Below are 25422 nucleotides of genomic sequence, written 5' to 3' on the forward strand. Positions count from 1 at the left end.
CAGTGCACCCGTGGAAATAATAACACTGTAAGATTTCAAAATCTTGTTTATAAGTAGGAGCCGCTATGGTTCACAAAACTCCAGTGATTCACCAGCACTGCTGTTATGGTTAATTTTCCTGGAAAAGTACCTTATTGCAACAATTCCTCTTTTTTTTTTTTTTGTTTTTTGCCATCATAGTGTTTATTTCATTATCTGTTTGTTTTTACTGCTGGATCTTAGTTTGGCACAGAGATCCTTGTATCTAAAAAGGGTTTTAAAAACCATCAGCATTTTGAAACCTATACAAATTGCCAAGGGATATTATTTTTGGCTTTTTGAGTAACGTGTTTTTGTACATTTTAACAGCAATGAGCAATCCTCCCTCTCAAACAGCAGCGTTTTTAAGTGACGTTTCAACTTTTGTGGCTGCGGTCCACTCTTTCATAATGTGGGAAATGCCCTGCCTCTGAACTGTGCAAGGGATACGTCACATTCTCCACAAGTCTGCTTTTTAGCAGAAAGGAGTAAACACCTCGGAGGTCCTGAGAATGTGTTTTTAAAACAGCGTTCGTTACTTGCAAGGATTGCGATAATGATAGCTGAGGAGTTCGGAGAGAGAAAACACCAGGTCAGGAGAGAGTTGCTGAGGACAAGGCAGTAAGAGGAGCAGCTGCAAGTAATAGTATAAAATAGAGCAAAGGAAAATTAGAGTTTAATTGCCCAGAAGCTGCTAGACTGTTGACTAAGCCTCCCAGAGGAGATGGTGAGAGTCCCGGAGGATGAGCAGTGAACATGGGCCTGGACAAAGCACTGCAAAATATGCTGCTCTCAGGTAAGCCTCCCTCTACATGATAGAGATAAGAGAGGTGGCCTAAATTGTCTCAAAAGACATCTGTGAAACAAATTTTGAGGCAGATAGAGAGCAGGAGGTGGTGGCCAGCCCCCCAGCCCCTTCTGTTGCTCCAGCTCTGCCCTTCTCCCCGTCTCCCTTCCCAGCTCCTGCTGCTCACTTCTCCACTCCCTTCGTACCCTCCCCTATCAGGTCCCTCTTAAGCAGCTCTCTGTGTTTATTTTAGCTCTTTCCAAAGAGTTTGGTAGCATGGTGACAATCTGAGTTATCACAGTACATAGGAGGTATCAAGATCACTCATACTGTCATCACCCAGCGATACTGTCTGTCACAGCCCTCTGTCACCTGCTGCTTGTAAGAATGCCACAACTCAGCTTAAGGTTTTCCTGAGAGAAAACAGAAATCGGCTTTTGGAGGAGGGCCCTGCCATCATGGGATGGACAAGACACATGGGTGCAGTGTGCTCATAACCTCCTCAATGTATACATCTATGCTCACGGATAGCTCAGGCCAGAGTTTTCAGTTTTGTGATGGATGTTTTCAGATATCCATCAGAAGTTGGGTCCCATGTGACATGGACACCTGAGGAGCTTGGAATGAGGAAAGGTGCAGGATAAGCATCCTCTTTTTCCATGATGAACAAGGAAGGCACAGAGAGGAGCATCTGAGGAGTGACATCAAAGTTTTCTCACCAAAGGCAGTCACTCTGGGTCAAATTCCTCTGAACAAATACAGCATCTACATCTAGTCATCCTGGGGCCCCAGCATCAGCAGGAATAATAAACACAACTAAAGGTGCTACTTCTGATCTGTAGGTAGACATTTCAAATGTACCATATATTCCTTTGCATTGATTCAACAGGAATCCAAGAATGATTAGCTCAGATGTAAGTAGTTGTGTTGTAGACATACAATGATGTGACACGGACCCTGCCTCCGTGCCTTGGTGTGTCTCGCTCTTCCTCTTCACCAGGGCTGCATGCAGCAAAGCTTAACACTGCTCCCACTATTCCCTCAATAGGTTAATTTCCCTCTGTCTTTCAGTCCATTTTTGATACATGCCTGGACTTTGTGACTTCTTCCATGCCGCTGCCTATATACAGAGTATTCCTCCAGTTGAGGTTTGACAAACATCCTGATTCTTAAAACAGCTCAGATCACACCTGCTCTGCAAAATATTGAAGCTGCAGCAGCCCCACCCTGAGCAGAGTTTGCTCGGTCCTGGGGTGCACTGCTGGCATGGCCAAGGGAGGACCTCCTCTCACCTGTATTTCACCAGTTCCTCACTGCGAAGAGGTGCTGGATGCTGCAGAAAAAATAATAAATTCACCTCTCTAAAACTTGCAAGGTCAATTTATTACCTTGTACAGAGTGGAAGATAGGGGGAAAATTGAAAGGAGGCACAAGAACTGTCTTGTGACTGTCATTAGGTGAACGACTTCTGCCAAAATGGGGGAATAACTTGCTCTTTGTGGTCACCGAAGGCAGCATGAGAAGCAACATACTAAAATTGCAGCAAAGGTTAGCTGTTAGGGAAAGACTTCTGAAGGAAAAGACAGTGGGAGTCTGGAGTACATTAGTAACACATCAAACACTCTCTTACAGTTGATTTTAAGATCAAGCTTGAGAAACATGTCACACTGCAGTCACAGCTGAGGAGCAGACCTATGGGTTACACGGCTGTCCATGACCTGTTTCCCAGGAGTAGGTGAGTACCCACATGTGATGAATCACAGGGCAGGAACCCCAGCTCATACTGGGGCAGGACAGGAGCAGAGAGAGAAGGTTAGCTTTTGGTGAGGTAATTTTGTAGCCCTGGGGAAGGTTGTTGTTGTGGTTATGGCCCTGTTTGATTTTTAATGAAGTTACAACTTCAGAGCTCACAGAGAAAACTCCCACTGAGGTTAACAACAGCTGAAGTTCAGGAGAGGGTACAAAGTTGGTGAAAGATTTAAAAAAAATTCAGATGCTTTTCTTGCTTCTATTCATTGCTTTGAGAGACTTGAAAATACAGATCAAACAGGTGATTTTCTCGTTTGGAGAACAGAGTTTTCTAAGTATTCATTGTATAGTTATGAGTTGCATTCCATTCCTATACGCCAAAGAGCTGCCATTTGAACAGGCTTGCAGGCAGACTACAGAAATATCTGTTTTGACCTGGGAAATCCAGGTTTAAGGCAAGCACAGGAGGTGAGATGCTGCCAGAGCTGCAGTAAAATTTACAGCACTAAGGCAGAATGGTTCCCTGGGGACACAGCTGGAGATAAGGTGAGTGCTGTCTCACAACCTGTTTCTCACTCCCAGCCTAGGAACCACTGCAAGTAGCTGCTTTTCTCATATTTCCGTGCTTCCTCAGCCTCATGCAAATTCCTAGGTAGGTTCAAATACTCTGTCAGGCCCTGATATCTCTCCTGACCAAAGCCAAGCCTCAAAACCAAATAACATTTTCATCTTCTCCTCTGGCTTCTGCAGCCAACCCCAAACACCATATTGCCACAGCTGAAGCAGTAGAAGTATCAAAGCCAGGTGGGACAACTTTATCTCAAATCTATCTCCACGGACTTCAGTTACAGCTATATGGGTATAGATAGCTTTACCCTGACTCCACGCAACACTTTCATCAGGTGTCTTAGTTATCCTCTCTGTCCCTGTGCTATCCCAATGAAGATTTGATGAACACTTTTTCTGTGACAATAGGAATTTTATGTGAAGAAATCTTTTCCAATGCGGTTTTCCTCAGGGAACTCTGAGACCCGTTAGATGCCTACCCCATGGGGCAGGCACATAAGAGATATCTTAAACTTCTAGTTCCCTCAGCCAACAAGACCAGGAGAACTTTCCGAACAAGTTATAACTCCCTTCTAGCATATGCTGAGCTTCTTCCCATGTAAACACCTTTGCTGAGTCACATCCTTTAGATGAGCTGGGATTTGGCCAGGGAACACTCCTGGAAACATGAGCTGAGAAACAGGCAAGGATACTGACACAGAAAGGATCAGTTAACAGGGTCAGTTAGCAGGGTCTACACTACTCTGGCACCCTGTAACTCTGTCAGATGGTTATTATCCTACATTTTACTCTTTCGGTAGGTATCCAGTTGCTCAACTTCAACCTGCTCTAAGGTCCAGTGTGGGCTGTCCATTTCTACTAATTAAAGAGTAAGATCCTGGCACCGTTCCAGAGGGATGTCCTCTCTGGAGGTAAAACTGTGCTGCTCATGTGTGGGGAATTATGTGTGATGTTCCTCACATGATGTTGGTGCTCGACTGGACAGTGAGTCAGATTGCCACATGCCATAGCTGTCTCTGTGGTGCCGTGGTGGTTTGAGTGGCCCAACATGCGCAGTCTACGCCAAGCCGTGATGCTGCCTCCTGACATTCAGGTGACACAGAATTACTGTGTGTGTTGTCCTGCTGCAGCAACCACACTGCCAAAAGGAAGCTATTGGCCTGAGGGAATCAAAAGCCTTGGTACTGGCTGGAACAAAGGGGAAGGAGGCAAGCCGAAGGCTGGACCAGTGCTTTGTCCTTATGTATTAGGGCATACACAGCCTTGGATGGGTCTAGTTGAGCTCGTCCACATAAAACAATTCGCACAACCCCTTAAGTTAGTGAGCTGTAAAGATCCCAGGGACACACTCCTTCACATCACATCTTCTTGGGTATCATCTCCTGCATGGTGGTCTGAATATAGATAAGTAGAAACAGGACTTGTTTCTGCCATGTGCAGAGTCAAACCCATCTTAGCCCAAATTCATGTACCTGGGCAGGTTCAAGCATTACAATACACCCTCCCGTCGGTCCTGCCAGGGCTGGCAGCAGAAAGCCCGCTGAGAAAGGAGTGTGAAGCAGCCTCAGGATAGGCGAAAGGAGAGGGAAGGACTAGCTAGGGAGTTGGCTGAGCCAGGAAAGTCAGGTGAGGGGGTGAATCAATGCATCATTCCCTCAGCAACCACAAGACAACTCTCCAGGTGGTTGCGCTTCCCAGGCAGGAGCATGTGTCTGCACAATGTGCGTAGATTGCTGCTGTGGGTGAATCCCCTCTCAGGACCCAGCAGATGAGTCAGAGATGACTCAGGTCTTTCCAGTCCTCCTCTCTCAAGTAGTGCTGGGTAGAGGAGGCAAAATATGAAGACCGTTTGTATTTTTTCTATGTGATTGCTAGTCTTGCTATAAACTGTAAAAACTGCACAAGGGCATTTTTTCTGGACAAACTTGCCTGCTGGGTGCATACATTAAGCTGTAAATCCAGTCTTTCATAGGAGAAAACAGCTTCATTTATAAGTGCCCCATTAAGCAAGAGCATGCTTCATTATTTGTGGGGAGACCATTCTCCTGCCCACATATTAAGGTATCTTGGAAGCGGTATGTAGCTCTTTGAGGACCTATTATTAATTTGAATTTATTGAGTGCTGACAGATGTGCTTGGTGCTTTACGGTTGCATAAGGGAACCCTTGTGGCTGCACTGCTTCAAGAGAAAACTCCCATGAAAAGGTGGAAGCCCTTTGGTTTAAGGAGGCTGAAAGACACTATTCTGGTTTTTGAAATGCTGACCTCAGCAGCACTCCACGGCAAAGTGCTGATAAACACAGACAGGAGTAAACGGGGACTCTCCCCTCTGCAGTCTTCTAGGTAACATTTACTACGCTGATTCTCTCCGCCTGAGCTATATCTGAGGAACACAAAGGTGCTGTGTATGTAGAAATCAAATTTGGTTTGTTTTCATCTGTGTAACCATGAGAAGACTAGCTTCTCATTCTGAAGCCAATTTGTGGGTTGCAGGTTTTCTTTGGACTTCTGTATTGTGTTCTCCCATCATCTTGTCCTGCCAAAGGGAAAGGCATCTCCTGTGAGTCTGTGGTTGCTAAAGAACATGTAGTAATAGAGAAAAAACATATTCCCAAACTGTTTTATTTTTAATTATACTTATAACGCTCTCTTTCAGCAGTCATGAGTCACAATTCATCTAATGGAGGGACACTTGATTATAAAATTCTGGGTCTGGGCTTGACACTACAGAAAATGGAGAAGAATAGGCATGAGTAATCCATACAGACTCACACCACGTAGCACTATTTTTCTTCTTTAAAACAAAGCCGACTACTCTACGTGAATAGATACGCTTGGGTTTCTGGGCTGTCTGTTCATGAGACTTTTTTGATAGCTTCACAAAGTAAAATCTCACCAAAGTCTTTACCTCATGACAATATCCTTGAGATACTGACAGTACTTAAACTGTTGTAAAGGTGAAGAGCGAACAGGCGTGCTCCCTTCTTGCTGCCAATGGCAGGAGAGGTGAGACCCAAAAGGCCCACATGTACGTATGCTCTTTAAAACTAGTGAGTCAGAGACACGTGGGATGGAATCTGGGAAATTATCCCGCTAACCTTTTCCAGGTGCTTACGCTTGTTGTGTGATGGTGAGGGTGAAAGTGATTAAAAGAAGAATCTGTTATGTTTGGGGAGGTGACATGGCAAAACACTGATTTTGTTTTTCTTTTCCCTCCCACAGGTTAGATTACAGTATAGAGAAAGAATTTACCCAAAGCCAGATAATGCTTAAACCATTTAGAAATAATTAATAGACATTAGAGTCATTGCATACCACAGAAAACTGTGTCCTGAAAGGCTACACAATAACTTTCCTTGTTAGAGTAAAGCATGTTTGTTTAGGCTTAGTTGGTGCTTCCGACTACCTAATTACCCAGAAATGAGGTAGCTGTGTTCTTAAGGAAGTCAGAAACTCACACTGATGAGTGCTGGGCAACACACGCCACATGCTTTTCACAAAACATCATGCAGATATGTTGGCAAATTAGTTTTTCAGGTGGGGGCAGCGGGTCTGTTTTCTTCTTTTTAATGTCTTTCTTTTGCATTTTCTAAAAGGTCAAAATAGCTTTGCATTTAACCTGCAGAATTGATTCCTTCCTTTTGTTTTAAAGTAGCACCTTAGAGACAGTTGATGTCCCTGCTCAGGATAAGTGAGGAGCATCCTCCTGGCCATGACCAGCAGCAGGACCTCCCTTGCCACTCACAGCTGATCACCATCGCTCTCTGGGACCATGGGAGCAGCAGGAAAGAGTGGATGCTCTCCAGACACTGAGTTTCCAGGGCAGCCCTGGAAAACACAAAAAGCCCTATCTCCTCACCTGTTTCTCATACTTGTTTTGGCTGCCCATTCTCCCAGGGCACAGAAAGCTCTGCTGCTCAGCTGCTGGCAAACCTCTCACCCCAGGGACAGTGAAGCTGGCAGAAAGAGAAGCTAAACCAGCTCCAGCTCCTTCACTTATTAAACAGCACCATAAGGGAGGGAGGGGTTACGTCAGCTCCCTAGGTTTTGCAGAGGAAGGTGGGAGACATCCCTTTTTCCCTGGGACTCTTTGCAGCTGCTGGTGTAACACTTGAATGTGTCCTGCACTGGTGGCACAGCATGGCCAAGCATCTTTCTGATGGTGCTGCTTCCTACCTCATGCTCCTTGCAGCTCTAGCACAGCAGTCTTGGTTTGGCTTGAAATGGGAAAGGTCTGTCCCCCTGGGCTGGGGTGTAAACGGGGGCTTAGCCATTCAGGAGCTGGAAGCCGGCTTTCTGGATTTGCTCCTGTTGTTTGCCAAATACTCTCTATTCACAGGAAGATGATGAAAAATATTTCTGTGAGTTTGTGGCTGTCTAGTTCATAGCAAGACGTTAATATGAGGGAGGGGAGCAAAACCCAACCCCAAAAACCAAAAACCTGGACAGCCTACAAACCTTCTCTATAGTTTAAATAGAGACTTGGTCTAATACTTCTAATTGGCTGGAGCAGCTCTTACCATTTCCCAGACGGTTACTTAAGTGCATGTAACCACTCTAACTGTTATGCCTGTTATTGTGATGCTTTCCTTTTTTCCTGGCTGACATGGAGCAATGAAACTACACAGGTTTGACATTACAAACCAGGACATTGAAGCCAGAGCATGAATGTAAAAGGCAATAAATACCCTGCTAATCTCTCCAGCAGCACAGAAGCAATAGCAACAACTCTGCTCCAGAAAACTCAAGATGGTATTTATTAAGGCTTTCTATTCTTGGAGCTCATGTCATTCCAGTTTTTGAATACACATATGCATTTGTGTCCAAATGGTTCGTACTGCTATAGTAGGACCCTAGCTTTTTCCTTGGACCCTGGGACTGTGATTGCCTGTGACTCTGACACGTCACTTAACATCTTTCTGCAATTAAAATCCCTGCCTGTGAAATGAGGTGGAAACATTTTATTGAATTCTGTCTGTTTAGACTACTAGGCTCTTCAGTGTTAAAGGACTTCACCTTCTCTATGACAGTCAACATAGTGATGTCCAAGCTTACTTCAGGTTCCTGAGGGAAAATGTGATGCAGAGAATAAGCCACAGAGTTCCAATGAATTAAAAGTTGTGGTCTCCTGACAGACACTCAGGCATTTGACCAGTCAGGCATTAGGAAGGTAGAAAATGTTATGCCCATTCTCTTAAAAATGCCTACTTTTATGATTTATGCTGTTTAATATCTTAGAAGTGTTGAGCCTGTGCTCAGCCTCCTCAAGTAATTCTATCAACCTCAGTAAAAATTCATCTGTTCATCAGAAGTCAAATCAGGGATGTTGAAGTGATATTTCCATCCTCACACCACTTGAGCAGCTTCCCAATTGTCCAAAGAAATTTTTCAAGTCAGGATTCACCTGTCTGACCCAGTGCCCAGCAAGGACCGGTGTCACACACCATGCAGACCACCCTGTGAGAGGGGAGCACAAAGAATGAAAATTTGCACAGGACCTGCAACCCGGATCACTACCACAACAAATCACTTTCTCCACAGACCCAGCTTTGCCATTTCCAGACATAAAGCATGATTGACAGGTACGATTTAGCCAAATGCATTCAGTCTCACTCAGAGCAAGGCCCTTCTCTGAGGCTGAGTTGGAAGCGTATCTCAGCATGTCCAGGGTGTGATTAATATCTCTGAGCTGCTCTTCAGATGTTCCTCTCTCTTTTTTGAGTATATAGGCAATATGGGAAGATCCTACCTTTGGCGGCTCAGCTACGTGAGATGACTTCGGCAGAAAATCTTCCCTTCCCTTCCTTTCCCTTCCCTTCCCTTTCGTAGCAAGGATGACATACTTTCCCTCATTGCAATGATTTACTGTTTTTCACCTTGTTCCATTGGTTTCTCTTCTATTTATTTAGGGCATTTATTTATTTGAACCTGTGTTTAGATGAGAAACAACAAAAGATTGCCGATAGTTTATACCAGGAGCTTGTACTGGGAGTTTATATTTTATCATTCTTAAAGAGAGACCAGATAGCTGTTTATCATGCTCCAGTAGCAAATTAGATCTGTTTACAAGTTACTGCTTTTATTGATAATTTGTAATTACGACATCTGGTCTCAGGGCATCAAGCTGCCTCTTTTCCTTTCAGCATGGCACTTTGGTAACAGAACCCTTTCCCAGCACCCCCCAAAATGGTGATCTCTCTGAAGGACCTCTCTGCTCCTGGGCCATCCAGCTAACCACCGATGGAGTCTCCCAGCACCCTACTTACCAAGCAGCTTTCAGGAGCCTACCTATGCTCAGATGGCTTCTCATGGTGGAGGTTTCCCTCTCCATGGCTGAGGTCCAGGTTTTATTTCCCATGCCTCTGGGAATGCTCTGACATCCTCTTTTCCCATCCTGCTGCAGCCTGGGGCTGCACTTGCCTGGCCGAGGAAACAGCTGTGACGTCTGTCATCTGCTACTTGTCCTGAGCAGGCACGCTTGTGCGTGAACCCGGTGCTGGCTCACACTGCTTGCCCCTCATGCCCCTCCTACACTGACATCTTCATTCTCTCCTCCAGAGCTTTCGGAAATGGAAAACAAAGATTCAGGCTGTCTTGTATCCAGGCATGGGAGCACGGCAGGCTGACATCTATAAACATCCAGAAAATAATGGCATCATTTAACTTTCAGCAGAAGGCTTATTTATCTCTGAAGAGATTACACCAAGCGTTTCCATGCAGAGCAGAGCAATGGAGTAGATGTAAAACCATGACAGGAAACATTTTATACATGAAAAGAGATTGTCAATTTCTGGTGTAAAGTTGTGGATCACATTCATGAGACAGTGAGTCAGATGGTTCTGCTTTACATCCACCAGAGATTTGCCCTCCACACCAATTTGGAGTAGCGATGCTTCAATGAACTGGTGAAAGAGAGCAAGGGAGAGCAGCACGCTCTGTCTCCACAAACACCAGTCAGTGTCAGGGGACACGGCAGGGGAGCCCACCCTGCTGGAGACCCTGGCTTGCCATCCTGGGAGCTGCACCCACGACTGAGCACAGCACCTGAGGAACAAAGGTACGATGGCAGCGCCTAGCCTGGCTGCACTGTGTGAGCTGCTGTGGGCTCTGCAGCTAATTCTCCATGGTGAAATAAAGAGCAGAATCAAGAGAAAGCCCAAATTCACAGAGCCCAAGGCTGTAGATGGCATTCTGGTGTGTACATGCCTGCCAGGTGTGCAGAGGGTCAGCAGCTCTGGGCTGCAGAACTGTCTGGACCATGCTTCACTGGTGGAACAGATGCATTCTTGCTGCAGGAACAGTGAAAGTTTCCAAGCAGGAGGAGATGGGTAATGCTGATGAATAATCTTCAGGATACAGAGCTTGATTCTCATCCCATTCACTGTCATCTGTTAGCAGTAGTACATGGCTCCTAGGAGCCCAGTCACTTGGAGAGCGTCTCAAGTTGGTGAGGAACCTGTCCCCAACCTCCTGCTCCAACACAAAGGTACTGAACATACAGCAGCAGCTACTGTTTCTCAGACAGAAACAGGGGGCCCTGGCAGCAACATGCAGGAGGAATGCCAGGCCATCTCTACTATTGAAAATTGAGCAGACAACAGACTGACCAGGGGATACTGGAAATGCCCCAAACACTGGAATGGACCAAGAGAAGTGCATTGGAAGCAGTTCCTGCTCCTTTCTTTAACACGACTTCCACTCGTATGCAGTAACAGCAAAATCCCATCTCCTGGCATTGAGGCCTATGTACAGTTGTGGGAAATTCATGAGCCCAAACCACCTAATCCCTGTGTTTGGGGTGGAAAAACAACAACAACATCAACAGCAAAACACAATCCCCAGAAAACCCCAGTGATGCCCTGTGGGGCGGCAAAAGGGTGATGTGAGAAACACCATTACAATTTCTGAATGCAGGTTGAATGGATGAAGCTTTAGGTGTTTCTACTGAGCCATCTGGGCATGGAGGGCTCTGCGGGAGGAGTGTAGATGTGCTGCAGCTGAGACACTCTGGAGATGGGGCAGGTGGATTCCCCATGCTTCCCTCATTGAGTGGGCAGAAGAGACAGAGAGAGAGGCAGAGACAAGAGGAGATTCTGCTGCAGCTGTTACCAAAGCATATAAATAGAGCATGTGCTTTGGTCTCCTTTCTGGGATGCATTCAGTGCTTTTATTTAAGAGAAATGAGGAGCCTGTGTATAATGAAAATTCACAGTCATTACAGTGACGCTCATAGGCCTACTTTGACTTAGAGCTGAATGTGCATGTGAGCAGGTAATAAGACACATTTCCTGTCCTGAAGAGGTTGTGGTCCAAATGCACATGGCAGAGCGAGGGTGGGAAGAGAAACAAAGGTCAGGTGAGCCTTGCGGATGTGGTTAGGGTAGAAGAGAGCGCTGCTGCTCTCCTAGCACCAGGGTGCAGCTGCAGGCCCCACTGTCTCCATGGGAAAACTCCATGGCTGAAGCAACATCTGAACTCCTCTGCAGCAGATGGTGAGTCTGGAGTCACAACTTCATGCACCTGTGTTCAGGAAGTATTAGTATCCGTTTACTGGAAAAAAAATGCTTATAACTAAACACTTTAATGGAGGTACTTTTATCAAGTGGAAATGATACATCTACAGACCCCCTGGTCACCTATCACTGCTGTACTTAAGCAATACAAGTGATTCGAGGCTTCCTTTGCCCCTTCAGTTTGGTGATGGCTTATCAGCCCTGAATTAGTGTGAGAAGTGAAGGACTGAGAGAAAAAGTGAATCTTTTGAAAAGTCATTTAAAGCAAAGCAGAGTCCTTTTCTGAGCCATTCTGCACTCTGGATTAGTTCCCCAGACTCTTGGTGTAAAACAGCTATCTCCTCCCACATACATTTTTCAGGATAGGACAAAAGCAAGCTTTTCCCTCTGCAGAGATTAGGGACCATGACTCTTGCTTATGCAGGTGCAAACCAGTGCAGCCATAGGGAATAGAATTGGGTCTTGGCACTGCTGTGATTTGCTCCATTGTGCAAATGGGATCCCAGTATACAGCAGGCTTCCCACTCCTTATTCAGTTAGTGGTTTGTCCTGGGCTGACCTGGATGTAGCAAGTGAGAAAAATACCAGACGAAGCCTTGTTTAATCCTAGGTTCTCTTTTAACTACTAACCAAGCCGCCTCTGTACCAGCATGTCACATTGAGAGGATGTGGACAAATATATCTGTACTGAGGAGTGGCAGAGGCTGTAGTCCACATTTAGAAATGCTGAGCAGCATGTTTTTCTAAGCTGGCTAATTAGTATGGCTTGAAACTAGCGGCTGTGTTTAACTGACAAGGCAATATGTCCTTCACCCATCCCTTGAGATGTCAGGAGAATTATTTATTTTGAAAAGTGTGCCAGTTAACTCATTCCTTTCTCTCCACTTTGATCTTTTCAATAAAAATGCTTTCCCTCTGCACTTCTCCCTGTGGAGGAGACCATGAAAGCAAATCATACTGATTTGCAACTGGCTCATCCTCCCTTTCCCCCTGAGTTGCATGGCTGGGTCTTCTGTGTCAGTGGTCACAAACAGGGCAGCTCTTCCACCCTGGACTCACACAGGGAGCTGGGGAAAAGGCAACACTGTGGTCTCAAAGTGTTAGCACTGGTGCAGCCACAAGATGCTGTTAGAGAAGCTGAACTGCCTCTGTCCTTTTCCAGGGCAGCGGGGAGATCAGGAAGAGGCTGTGATTCAGCAAGTCAAAGTTTTCCTCCCAGGTTGTTCCCCTGGGCTCTGGATTAAGCTAAGAAATGATAACCTGGCCTTTAAACAGGAAGCAGGAGAGAGTTTTCTGAGAAATCTCATTCGGATCCAAGTACCGTGCCATCCTGGTGCATATACATCCATAACCCCAAATGTTTGTGACGTTTCCCCACACAAAAGTGCTTGTTATTACTTCACGAAAGCAGGTCAGAGTCTAAAGGTAAAGGGTATTTGGTGGGAAAGAAAAAAAAGAATATGGCAATAAATACGCACTGATATTTAGGGCTAAATCTTGCCCTCAGTTTGAAGGGTTCTATACAAAGGTAGGAAATGTTTGTGTATATCTAAAGTTGGGTATACTGTTCAGCATATTCAAGAATCAAGAAGTTAATTGCCAATTGGCAAATACTGCACTTCTCAGTCTTGGTGGCAGTGGCAAATCTGGCCTTGTCTAGAAGTCAGAAGGGATTTCAGTGTTTAGGTTGCCCTTGAAATACAAGAGGTGGCATTTTGCAAGATAAATATTTATCTTTTGCATCTCCAGAAATATGCTTGAAGAGACTCTCTTTGCTCCCCCAAGGGTCTGTTTGGCACTTGAAGAGACTCATCAGCTTTTCATTTCTGAATAGGGATACCTCTGTTTTGGCTTCCAATATCGGAGAACGGGCTATCAATATTTGCATCCCAGGAGTGTTGAGCGCTTCTTCACATTATTTACAGTTACTGCAAGCTGCAGATTTTTAGGACTTCACAAGGTCAAGTCACCAGGACTTAAATCACTGCAGCATGGAATCACAGTCCTATTTTGAGCCACCAACATTTAAAACTTTTTCTCCAAGCCAGCAATTGCCTGCAGTATCATACTTTAAAAAAAAAAAAAAAAAAAAAAAAAAAAAAAAGAAAGGCAGAAAATGGGGAAGGGAATAAGAGAGGTTTGGCTGTGAATAATGTTATTACACATTGTGCACCAAAAGGAGATGGCTTCAGGGACGAATGACCTTTGTGACTGACTTCCCCAAGTCACAGGATGTCAGTTTGTGTTTTGAAGGCACCTACTATGTATTGCAAAGGACTGATGTGAAAAAGTGCAGGCTGTCCTCAGACTAAATAAGTGTTGCTTTGTTTTAAACTGAGAAAAGACAGAAAGAATGAAAGGAAAGGAGAGAGAAAGAGAGCATGTCACAGATGAAAGTATGTTCTCAAATGTTACACCAGAGTGTCCTTACCTCAGCAAATGCCCTGGCTTAACTTCATAACCGAATAATCCTGCTATCTGATACTGCCTGAGAAATAAACACTGTTCTTTAAAGCTCTTACCCATTTCACAGCACTTCCCTGTGACACTGTAATAAAGTAGGTTGTAGAGAGTATCCTGCATGCCATGCCTCCAAATGTACCAGTTAATTACTGAGCCCTTTAAACCTGCTAACAAGACAAGCCTTGTTCTTTCAACTTACTGCTTTTTGCCAAAAGAAAAAAGAAAAAAAAAAAAAGTCTGTTGGGCAAATAAATCTTTCCAGAGAAAACAGATTTGTTTCCAAATCAGTCAACTGTGCTGAACTGGAAAGGAAGAAATGTTATTTTTTCCAGGATGAAAGCAAAACAACATCTCTCCCTGTTTACCCTGTCTCACCCATTTCTAAAGAAGATCAGCTTAATTCCCTCATTACTTTTTCCTGCTGTCTTATTTGTCTTGAAGTCTTCTAGCCTTTTTCAGCTTCACTGGCAAAGCCTAGCCTAGTTGGTCCAACATAGAAGTGCACTGTGTTTTGCTCTTCACAGCCATGTGAAGATGCTGAATAGAGCTGGGTGAGCTGTAAGCATCCAAAGTTTTTCCTTTCTTCCTTGCTTTCTCCATGGTCCTGGGAAAAAAAAACAAAAAACAAAAAACAAACAAACCCACACCATAAATCTCAAGTGCTTATTGTTGGTTTGGTTTCCTTTTAGCATCTTGTTCATTACAGATGCTCCTAAACCTGTGAAAACAATCACAAATTCAGACTTTCCAGCCCTATGTGTTGTGCCACACCGAAATACAAACCCTGGTACTATAAGCATCTTTAAATACTGATGCCTGGACTGAGTCTGGAAGGAAGGAAGAGCAGTAGAAATATGAGGCATTATAGTAAGCCAGGGAAAAGAGCTTTTCTGTCTTGATAACAGGTAGCTTTTAAGCTTTAACTCACCTCTGGGAGGTGACTCCAGTTCCACTACAGTCAGTAGAGGCCATTAGATTTGCTTACACCAGCTTGGCTAACAGGCAAGGTGTGTTTTGCATGCCGGAGAGCCAAAAGCAAGAACTAGATGTACATTTCTTTAATAGTCATTGTCTGTAAGAAAGGGTCATTAGGTCAGTTAGTTCGATCTCCTAGATATCATCTTAACGAAAGGAAAATGCACCCTCCTGGATTCTCCTGTAAGTGCTCTTATTGTACTGGGTTGGTTACACCGGTTTAACCTCTTCTACTCTCACGTACACTTCATTGACTTTAGAGCATCAGGATCAACTAAACTGCCTGACGGGAGGCAAATATCACCTGCTGATATGCAGGCTTTAGCGTAAAAGGCTCAGTCAGACACACAATGAAGTGCCCATGCCTTATCTTCAGCCTCCTGAATTACCTCACTGGTGCCTCAGAAGTGCCTGAGCTTGCAGATCCAGCTACAGCAGCTTCCCTGGGACACCAGGAGCTGTAAGGCGATGACTCAGGCACCGCAACCTGATCAGGTGCCTGTGCCCTGACTGCCGCTGAGCAAGTCTAGAGGCAACTGTTGTTCATGCAGTGCACACACCAGAGAAGCTAGAGGAGACACTATGGCTGAAGGGTCTGTATGAAACTCTCCAGTGGTGCATTGAGACCATAGCTGGACTCCATTTGGCTTCTAGACTCAAGGTCACAACACTGTTGTACTATAAATTGTGCTGTTTACACAATCAGGAAACAATAGAATATGATATATGGCAGTGACTACATGATTCCACAGCTTTGCCAGTGAAGTGAGCAGCAATACCACATTTTTCAGAGAAATTCCATTTCAAGGGCCAATGTTAAGTGCAGCAGCCCTTGCAAAACAGACCAGTGCTCCCTCATGCTCCCCTTTGGTCACTAGTCAGGTTTTATCCACTGTTCCAGAGCTGCCAGTAGTTTTATTTCACTGTGTTGTCCTTCATCTGGCCAGACACTAGAAGATGAGTCAAGTGATTTGATCTTTTCTGACTTGGGTGGCACAGCACACAGGTCTTATCACAGCGACTGTCCCATCAGAAGTGTTTTCCTTGTTTCAGCATTTGTCCCTTTCAGAGATGGTGCAGGTCTTTCTGAAGTTGCCCAGGTGCTCTCACTGGCGAGAGAGACTTATAGGAGGAGGTTCTGCTTATTTCCAGGGAAGGTGTCAGCCGAGGAAGCACAAGTCATCTCTCCTGGAGCGCTCCCTTTCCTAAGGGGCAACACCTCTGTCAGGGAGAGGCACATCTGTTTCTACACACCCCTGGCACATGTGTTTCTGTTAGAATTGCCTTGGTGGTACATTGTCCATACTGGATCATATGATGAGAACAACTGATCTCATAGTGCCAAAGCCATTAGGAAAATGTTACCCACCTCATCTTAGCTCAGGCACCCGTTGCTGGGTTATACATAGTATTCTTAAATACCAGCTAATCTGTTCTGCTGACCTTCATGGGAATGGATCCATGTTTCATTACCAGTGTTTTCAGTTCCGTAACTCCCACAAACTCTGGGGGTTGTCACTTTGAATCATTGTTAATATTAAAGAAAGTATTTTCAGAAAACCAAGTAGAGTGGCTGTGAAAGTTGTCGCACTCCCATTGAAGTCAACAGGAGTTATTTGAGTGGGAGCAGATGGCACCTGCTTTTTCTTTATAACCAGTGTTTATTCGTTCAGTCTAGATGCTCTTAAAATCTTTACACTGTCAACCCTTCTCTGCATAGATCTAGTCCAGCCTGCGTGACAGCAACATTTGCCAGCTGTGCTTCCAAGAAATAACATTGTACAAATAATTACCCTAAAGGAGGACAGCCTTGGCAGCGACTACTTTAGTACTGAAGAAATGCAAGTAGTCAAAGGGCAAGGCTTTGGAGAGTACTGCCATAAAGTATCTGGTGGAACATATTATGGAGACATTCAGCAAACGTGACAGAGACCTCTGATTCTCTGCCAGCTGTCAGGTTTGGAATTACAGCCATAACAATTAGCCATGATTACTTCCCGATGTTGTTAAGTACAGTGCAAAGATCACCAGTTGGAGTTGTTTCTTTCTGTGATATGTAAGTGTGGTGCCAAAGAAGAATATCAGATCTCAGGGCTGAAGACTAGAGATGGATTGGCAGATGTGCTCCGGGAAGAGACAGGAGGATCAATATTTACCATTTATGCTTAGCAGGTCTCCCTCCGGACATGTACTGGCAGTATCTGTTACAACACAGCCATTATTAAATAGATAAAGATAATAACATCCCCAAGTAGTGCCACAGAGGCTACAGAGTCATCTCATTACTATAGTAGTCCACCCAGTTGCCCTGTAGTTTGACCTAGCCAATCTTAAGCTATTCCCTCATCAAAAGCATGAAGAAAAGATTTATTTTGTTGCACAGCCAAAAGGATAAAATGTTAGTAAATCTTTACCTAGAACTCATGTCCACCATTGGGAGGTCACTGGTTTAGGTTCCTAAGATCTCATAGGCAAAAAAGATGAGCAAATGTCAGAAATGAAGACCTTCTGTATGAGCACCCTTGCTGTCAAGTAATCAAAAATAAGTGTTTCCAGCTGAGCTCCTCTAGTGATCATAGCCAAATTTGGGACAGAGAAGCTCTCTAGGCAGCTTAGGAAAATGGTTGCTAATTGTATTAATCAGTAGTATCTGATAGCATACCCTATGCAAAGGTCTTGTGATTTGAAGTAGGATTGAACAAAATATTCTAAGCTCACTATTCCTTAATTTTGTATTTCAGGTTTAGACTTTCAGTGAGTATAGGCTGAGGGCTATTTATCCTGAAGGGACTGGATAACCCCACCAGAGGCAGCCTTTTCCCTCTTCATTCAAATTCTCCCATACTCCTTCCTCTTATCCTCAAGGCTTTCCTGCAGACTTTGGAGAGTGAAAACAGGGTTTGTGTAGAGAGATGAAACAGTTCAGCAGACCAGCTTGGAAGACTTGCTCATCTTTGTTGACCTCAAAATCGGGTGTAATGTCAAAGGGTTCACCTAGAGATGTCATGACTCCAGTCATGCCTAGTTTGCAAAGTCTAAAGTTGAGATGTTTGAGCCTAGGCTATTATGGTCTGTAAAAACAGTTGATGCACACATAATTAATATTTTTAAGACCCAGCCAAATAATATGCCATCAGTAAATAATTCTATGCTTTCTTGAGTACCTACACTCCACCGTGACTAACTGGTGTTTAGTTCCTGGCTTGGCTGCTGGACACCTCCTATCCAAGAGGTGTGATATGGAGCTGTTCAGTTATAACTGATGATGTTTATCTTCCGTGACAGAATAAATGTGACTCTTACAATGCTTAAGGAAAGAGCATTTCTGCCAGATCAAACAAATGCCCATGGAAACCAACCATGGCAGAAATTAGTTTAATCAAACATTTGAACTAATTCTCTCTGAAATTCTTTGGGCAACATTTATTCCGCTTTAATTGTTGCATGAACACACAACAATTTAAATAGGGCCTTAGAAACTATATCAAGTCTATACAGTTCATTTGATACAATTTAATTTTACCACTTGAGAGGCATAAACATTCTTAACATGTGAATTAAAGGTGTCTCTGGAAGGCATTCAGCTTTTGACTAAAAGTTGTTAAGAAGTAGACAGAAGCCAAACAGAGGACTGTTATACAGAGTCAGTAATCTGATATTCTGCTATCATTACCATGAAGCTCTTTTTCAAAGTAAAAACACCTTAGCCTTGGAATTCCAGGAAGAGGTAATTTTTTAAATATGAAAGAGTAGAAGCTTTGTTCTTCTATAATTAATGGAAGAAAAATCTTGCTGAAGTTTGCACAAGTTTAAGTTATACAAGATCTGGAGTTATATGGCTCGCTTACAGGACACGACCTGGTGAGTTATTGTTCCCAATGCTGCTAAAAACTGTGTGGTGATGTAAGGTTAGCAACCATACAGCAAACTGTTTGATTTTCTGTCTTCTCTGCAGACAGTGGAAATCAACGAGTGAAAAAAAAATAACCCTCAAATATTCCCTCAGCTCAAGCAGGGATCTTTGAACTCTACATCAAGGTGAAGGCCCAAATTTTCATTAAGTTATAGTGAAGTCAAAGGCTTCAAAGACATCTATGATGCTTTATTTTCCAGGAAGAAGTAAACAGTGTCCTATGGCTGCCCAACAAAGCTTGTCCTAAGGGAGGAAAAGAAATGCACAGTTTAGAGCAAAAATCTTATGCCCATACTGGGAAATACAGGATCACGTTCACAGGGATAACATCACCTCCAGGTTCCTGGTTTCCTCTTGATTTGTCCCAGGTAACAAATGTAGGTGGTGACATACAGCTGATTCTGAAAATCTCAAGCACCTGCAAACTGGACGTGCCAAAAAGTACTTATATTTATAGGTTGTGAAGCCACCTATGGACCAACTTCACTGAAAGTTCTGGATCTTTTGGGAAGGTCTTGTGGTGAGAAAGCACCATGCAACAAAATGCACCTTGTTTGTTTGGCCTCAGGTAGATTTGGCCTGGGAGAAGGTGGACATAAAGACTTCTAAAGGGTATTTCAGCCTCAGGCAAAGTGCTCCCAGAACTCCCCAAAATGCGTGTCCTCCAGTGATTAGTTGGGGGTATCTAAGGGCAATTAGACTATTTACTCAAGTGCCTCTGCACAGGTTGAAAGACAGGATGAATCTTGGTTCCAGAATCCACAAAAATACTTACATAAGAAAGTGGTTACCCCTTTGATTTATTACGCAAAGAGGAAGCGAAAGAAGAAAAACATGAAAGAAGAATAATATGCCTTCTGAGCTGCTTAAAGTGAAGTGAAAGGACATTTGTCACTCAGACATTCGAAGGCCAATTTCAGCATAATGCTGAGAACTGAGAAGAAAAAAAAAAGAAAAAAAATTTCTTGTGTTCATCCCTTTAGCTGCTGTTCTCTTCTAAAGAACCTTTTATGCCTGCTATGGAGCGACTCGTGCCTTGCAGTTTGGTACCAACAAACACAAGGAAGGTGACAGCAGTGCAATTCATCTGCAGTAAAATGGCTGTGGAGATGCTCTAACACAGTCCAAACTTCCTAGAAGCTTATCTAAACAAACACATAATGACAACTAAATCTTAATATAGCACTTCTCATCCTCAGATTAGCGTCACCATTTTCTACCCAGACACATTCTCTTTTGCTCTAGACCTGGCCAGGTGGGTTTCTATCCTTAGAAAAGTCAGGTAAAGAGGAAACGGCACTTGTCAGCTTTGGCCAAGGGGAGAGTAGCAATGGAATCCTTCAAGGATAGGTACAGGGTGGAGATAAAGAAATGGACCTCAGGAAGGTGCAGAAGTTATGAAGACGCTAACTTTGAGGGTCTGGGGCAGCCAAGGTTAGATGGGGTGGGTAGAAAGAGTAGAAAGTGAATGGAAGAATAGTTACAGAGGTTTGTGAGGGGGTGGTACAGCAGAGGTAGGATTGAGTAAACTCTGAGAGAAGTCCTGAAGACATGTTGAGAAGGGCAGGTGGGGATGGAAACTGGGAGTTGGGATGTTTCAAACTCTGTCTGGGACTGGAAGAAAAAGAATAGAAAAGTGAAGTGCTCTGGGCTCTCAGAGCTGAGAGGCAGAGGATAAAGAAATCAAAGGGTAGTTCTCTCCTTCCCTAGCTTGAACCAGAATACTTCTTATGAGCATAAAGACATGAATGCATAGGACAGCTCTGTTCTCTCCAAACCCACGACAAAGAAATGCCCACCTACAGTGTCTTTTTACTTTGACCAGCATGTTAACAATACTTCAAGACTCAAAGGACTTTACAAGAGTGCAGTACTACTGGTGGTCTATGGGAGCAACAAGACGAACCAGAGGTATTTATCACTTCTTCAGAGTAGGCCTGCTCTGCAGACACCTCTGAGATTGCAGGGGATATGAGCTTGCTGCTGTTAACTGCAAACTAACCCAGCAACAAAAGCACAGAACTCAGTTCAGGCTGCAAAAACTCAAATGAGAGCTCAGGCAACTAGACCACCTTGCAACGTAGACACAGAGGGGGTCTTGATCCTTAAACATGGACCTGTAGTATTATTCTGGATCAGTGAGGGTACCCAAGAGATCTCTGCAGCCTGTCAGATACTACAGAGGTTTTATATGCAAATTTCCCTTTGGAAGGAACAGGTGAAAGCCATGCAGGATAAGTTTGGGCATCTCAGATAGCACTAGACGCCTCTGCATGAGTAAGCTGTCCTCATAATCTCTATAATATTACATCTGTACTGCTAAAAAAAAAGAAGACAAGGAATGCTGCCAAGGCCAAGCAGCACATACTGACCCCTGCCCATACTGCTTTCAGCTTGAGCTCTTCTGTCTATGCTGCTTGGTCTTGGATCTCCTCTGAAGCCCATGTGGTCTCCCTGTGGTCCTGGGAGAGAAATTCTGCTTTCTACTTGTCTTTTTCAGTAGGAAGTGTGTGAGGTACCTTGATGGCTGTGCCTCGGCTCACCTATGTATTTTATGGTGTGAACTGTGGTGCTCTCATATGCAGGGACAGGAGTTGGATTCGATCATATTTATGGGTCACTTCCAACTCAGGACTTTGCATGTTTCTACCTAAGTGATGTTTTTACAGAATGCCCACAAATATACATTGCATGCCTGGAGGTAAGCTGCTAGAGCATGGGTGTGAGGACATAAAGCCTATTGGGAGTGATGAAGGGCTGCTTTGTGTAGAGGGAGCCAAACATGGTGTATTCTTATCCATACTGCGTTTGGGAGAGGTCCACAGGGGTTTTTTCAGAGCAATATGTATCTGGTAACACCATGTTCATGACCATTGGTCAGCTGATATGGGCCACCACTAACGTCAGATGACATCTCTAGCTTGAAATGAGTCACTGTCATTGCCGTCCACAGTTTTCTTATTGCAGTCAGTCTCACTAAACAAACACTCAGTTGTTTGGCTAGTTGGGTAGCAAAAAAAAAAAAGGAAAAAAAAATAAAGTAGTTGCTTAAGGGCTACTTCATTTTGAGGGCTAGGCTCGCTTTTTGCTGGACAGCAGAATCTGTTAAGCAGAACCAGAGGGCTGTGGTCACTGTGCACTGCTGTTGGTTTGGGTTGGAACATGCTACCTTGGCATGCATAACCTAACCGTGAGAACAAGCCTTGCTGCCTTACAAACCCTGCCAAACCTGCATTTTAATGCTTAATGTAACTCTTGGCCTGCTCTCATTTTGGCAGCACTTCGACTGCGGACCTCAATTTAATACAATTATTAAATGTAAGACAAACACCATGCAGGATACATCAGTCATAAAATCCTAGACTAAAGGTCTGGATCTCAAGAGGTGATGTTGGCAGTCCCCATGCTCAGAGAGTCAAACACACCCCATGCTAGCCCAGGTGATGTTTGTCCAACTTATTCTTGAAAACCTCCAGCGACAGAAGGAGCTTGGGTAGGTCTGTAGCTCCCAGACCTACGGGAATGACACAGTGAGTACACAGTGAGCCACAGTTCCCCTGTCATCATGAGATGTTGATCTGGGAGGGCCAGGCACTTCTTCCCACTGCTCTTGTTGACTTATTTGGTGACCCTTCTAGGCTTCCAAAACTTATGAGAGAAGAAATGGTGATATTGAGTTTACCTAACAAAACATTTGGGTGAAAAACACTTTTGATAAAGATCTACAGACTAAAAAGCGCCTAATATTATCATAATTTAAAAGTAAAATTAAGAATTTAAAATAATCACTATTATTAAAATCAGGTAATAACCAATTTTAATACCCTTAGAACACATGGCCTCATCTAACAAAATTAATTTTCTTTTGTGGAGGGAACAATTTAGGGGACTGATCCCCTTTCCATGACTTCCATAAGATTTGGGCTGCAAATTGCTGGATGGTGAAAGAGGCAAATTCCTGCTTGTTAGTGTGTTGCTTTCACCCCATCTGTATAGGATTTCGGCAGGAAAGCAAATGACTCTTTCTCATAATCAGCTTACTAAATTCCCTCTCTGATGGAGAGCCTGTAGCAAACTGACTCCAGGTAAAAGCCGACGAGCATGGTAGGAGTGCAGGGTCATCATACAAATAGTCCTTTGCCTTTCAGAGCTGAAAGCTTTGCATGGCCCTGGGGATCCTAGGGGTGTTTTTAGAAGGGAGGCTTCAAATGCATTCCTGACTCCTTTTTCAAGAGCAAACCACAATTACATGGGGAAAGTATAGTGAAGGTATTTGTTTGCCAGGCACTGGAGAGAAGATCTGCAGGAACACTTGTGTTTGCATGGCTTGGTTTATTTAACCTGGAATGTCCTTTGACTTGACTCCCCTGTCCTCCTCTCCTCCAGCACACACAGAAGAATGGGGCTCTTGGGGGACTTCTATCTCCCCCATGCAAGAATTTTGCCTCTGACATGTATGAGGAGTAGGAACAGGACTGCAGGAATAAATAAATATCAGTGTGATTAAAAACAAATGTATGAAGCATTATTAACGATACACTGGAGAGAATGGAAGCATGCTATGCCAGAAACACCATCAGGAACTGAATGGATATCAAGGGCTACATAGCCTGGTGTTAAGGCAGCAGAAAGGGGCAAATTAGTGATTTATTATGCAGACAGCAATATCTGAGCCTGCAGCTGGATATTTCCTCTTTAATTAGTAGGCATGTTCTGAACTAGTAGACTTTTTCTGAACTAGGACAGATCAGACTCAGGTCTATGCAGGTAACCTACCTCTGACAACAGAGACTGTCATGTTTCCTCTTGTTTTCGTTATTCAGCACACCCCCAGCTCCCCCTTCCAGCATACCTTCTCAGCTCACAGCTCTGAGAAGTTTTGACAACCTGCGGCCCATCTGTCCTTGCTTTGAAGGCATTTCTGGAAAGACATCTGGATTGTCTGGTTGCCCAGCAAAACTGTCTGTTTTGCAGGTAGGAGGCTGAGAGTTTATTGATACAGCGGGGGATTTCTCTCTGAAAACATAGCATTATTCTCATTTCTGCCACTGATAAAATGCAACCACCACATATACAGTGCTTTACTCGAGTGAGTAATTATCTGACAGCTCCTATTCTGAGCGCTCATGCAACGGCATGTAGACGGAGAAGGAAACAAGTCATTTGCATACAGAGCAAATATTTTGTCATCACCTGCTGTTCATCCTAATGAGATTTTGCCAGACCCATTAGAATGATTCCACGCTTCTTAATACCCACTGGGATTGCTTTATTATTTGAGAGAGTCAACAGTTGGCATATGCCACTGTGTCTCTGCATTCAGCTCCCATGAAACCTCTGAAGGCAGCTAAACAAAGGCAGTGAATAACCAGTTTTGTTTCCCTCTCTCTCCCAGGATGTCTTAACGCTGACACCAGTGACTCGTAGGCATCATGGTTAAAGGGATCTCTTTATCAGCCCACTCCCACCAGCTTCTGAAGGCAGTAGGCATCTTTTCGCTAGGGACTGGCTTGTATCTGCCTGGCTGAAAGCAAAAACTCTGAGGGTACCTGCTCCCTGAAGGGGACTGATGGGAATTTCTGTTTTTCTACTTCCCCTGCTGGTTTTAAAAATCTTGTTTCTGAATTCATTGGTGGTTGCTTTTTCTCTCCTCTTACTCTATCAAAAAGCTATATAAACAAGAGGAAAGAGCCCTAAGACACACACGGGTAAGAACTGAAATTTAAAAAAAAAAAAAACAACTGTTGATGAGTTCACTTCAATAAGAAACTAAGGAAGATTTTGGCATGGCCCAAATTTACATAGCCCTTTTTGTGTGTAAGCTTTCCATATGAGCTGGTGATCATGGACAGAGTGCTATCGAATTTGAGTAAAAACCATCCAAAAAAATACAGAGAAGTACTTTTTCTCTGGTCTGTCAGCTGTAATAATCTGAGGTATTCCAATGGCACTAATGGGATATAATTGGTCTGGGTGTTACTTATAACCACATGGACTAAAAAACCATAATCCTAATGTGTGATATTTAAGTTGACAGTGTCACTTTAAACAAAGCCACTCTAGATGATTTTTGCTTTGGGAGTCTCCTTTTACAAACAGATCTTGCCAAGAGCCAGAGTAAACACTGTGTTAATCTTAGATCAGCCTTTAATTTCTCCTACTTCCTTTCCCTTCCCCTTTCCTTTCTATTTCCTTCCAAGACAAAAATATTATAGACAATTTAAATCAGACATGTCCATAGCCGAACAACAAAATCACCAACAGAGAACAATAAGAATAGCAATAAACTCAACATAGTAATTATTTTCCCGTCATACTGGCAATTACAAAAGCAAAGAAAGAACAACTGAGTGGTCTTAACCTGATATTGATCATTTAATTTTCTCATGTCATGTAATATTAAACAGGCTAATGCTACTGCAGGGAACCCTAGCAAC

This window comes from Caloenas nicobarica, chromosome 1 (genome assembly GCF_036013445.1).
Source record: "Caloenas nicobarica isolate bCalNic1 chromosome 1, bCalNic1.hap1, whole genome shotgun sequence".
In the NCBI taxonomy this organism is placed as follows: domain Eukaryota; kingdom Metazoa; phylum Chordata; class Aves; order Columbiformes; family Columbidae; genus Caloenas; species Caloenas nicobarica.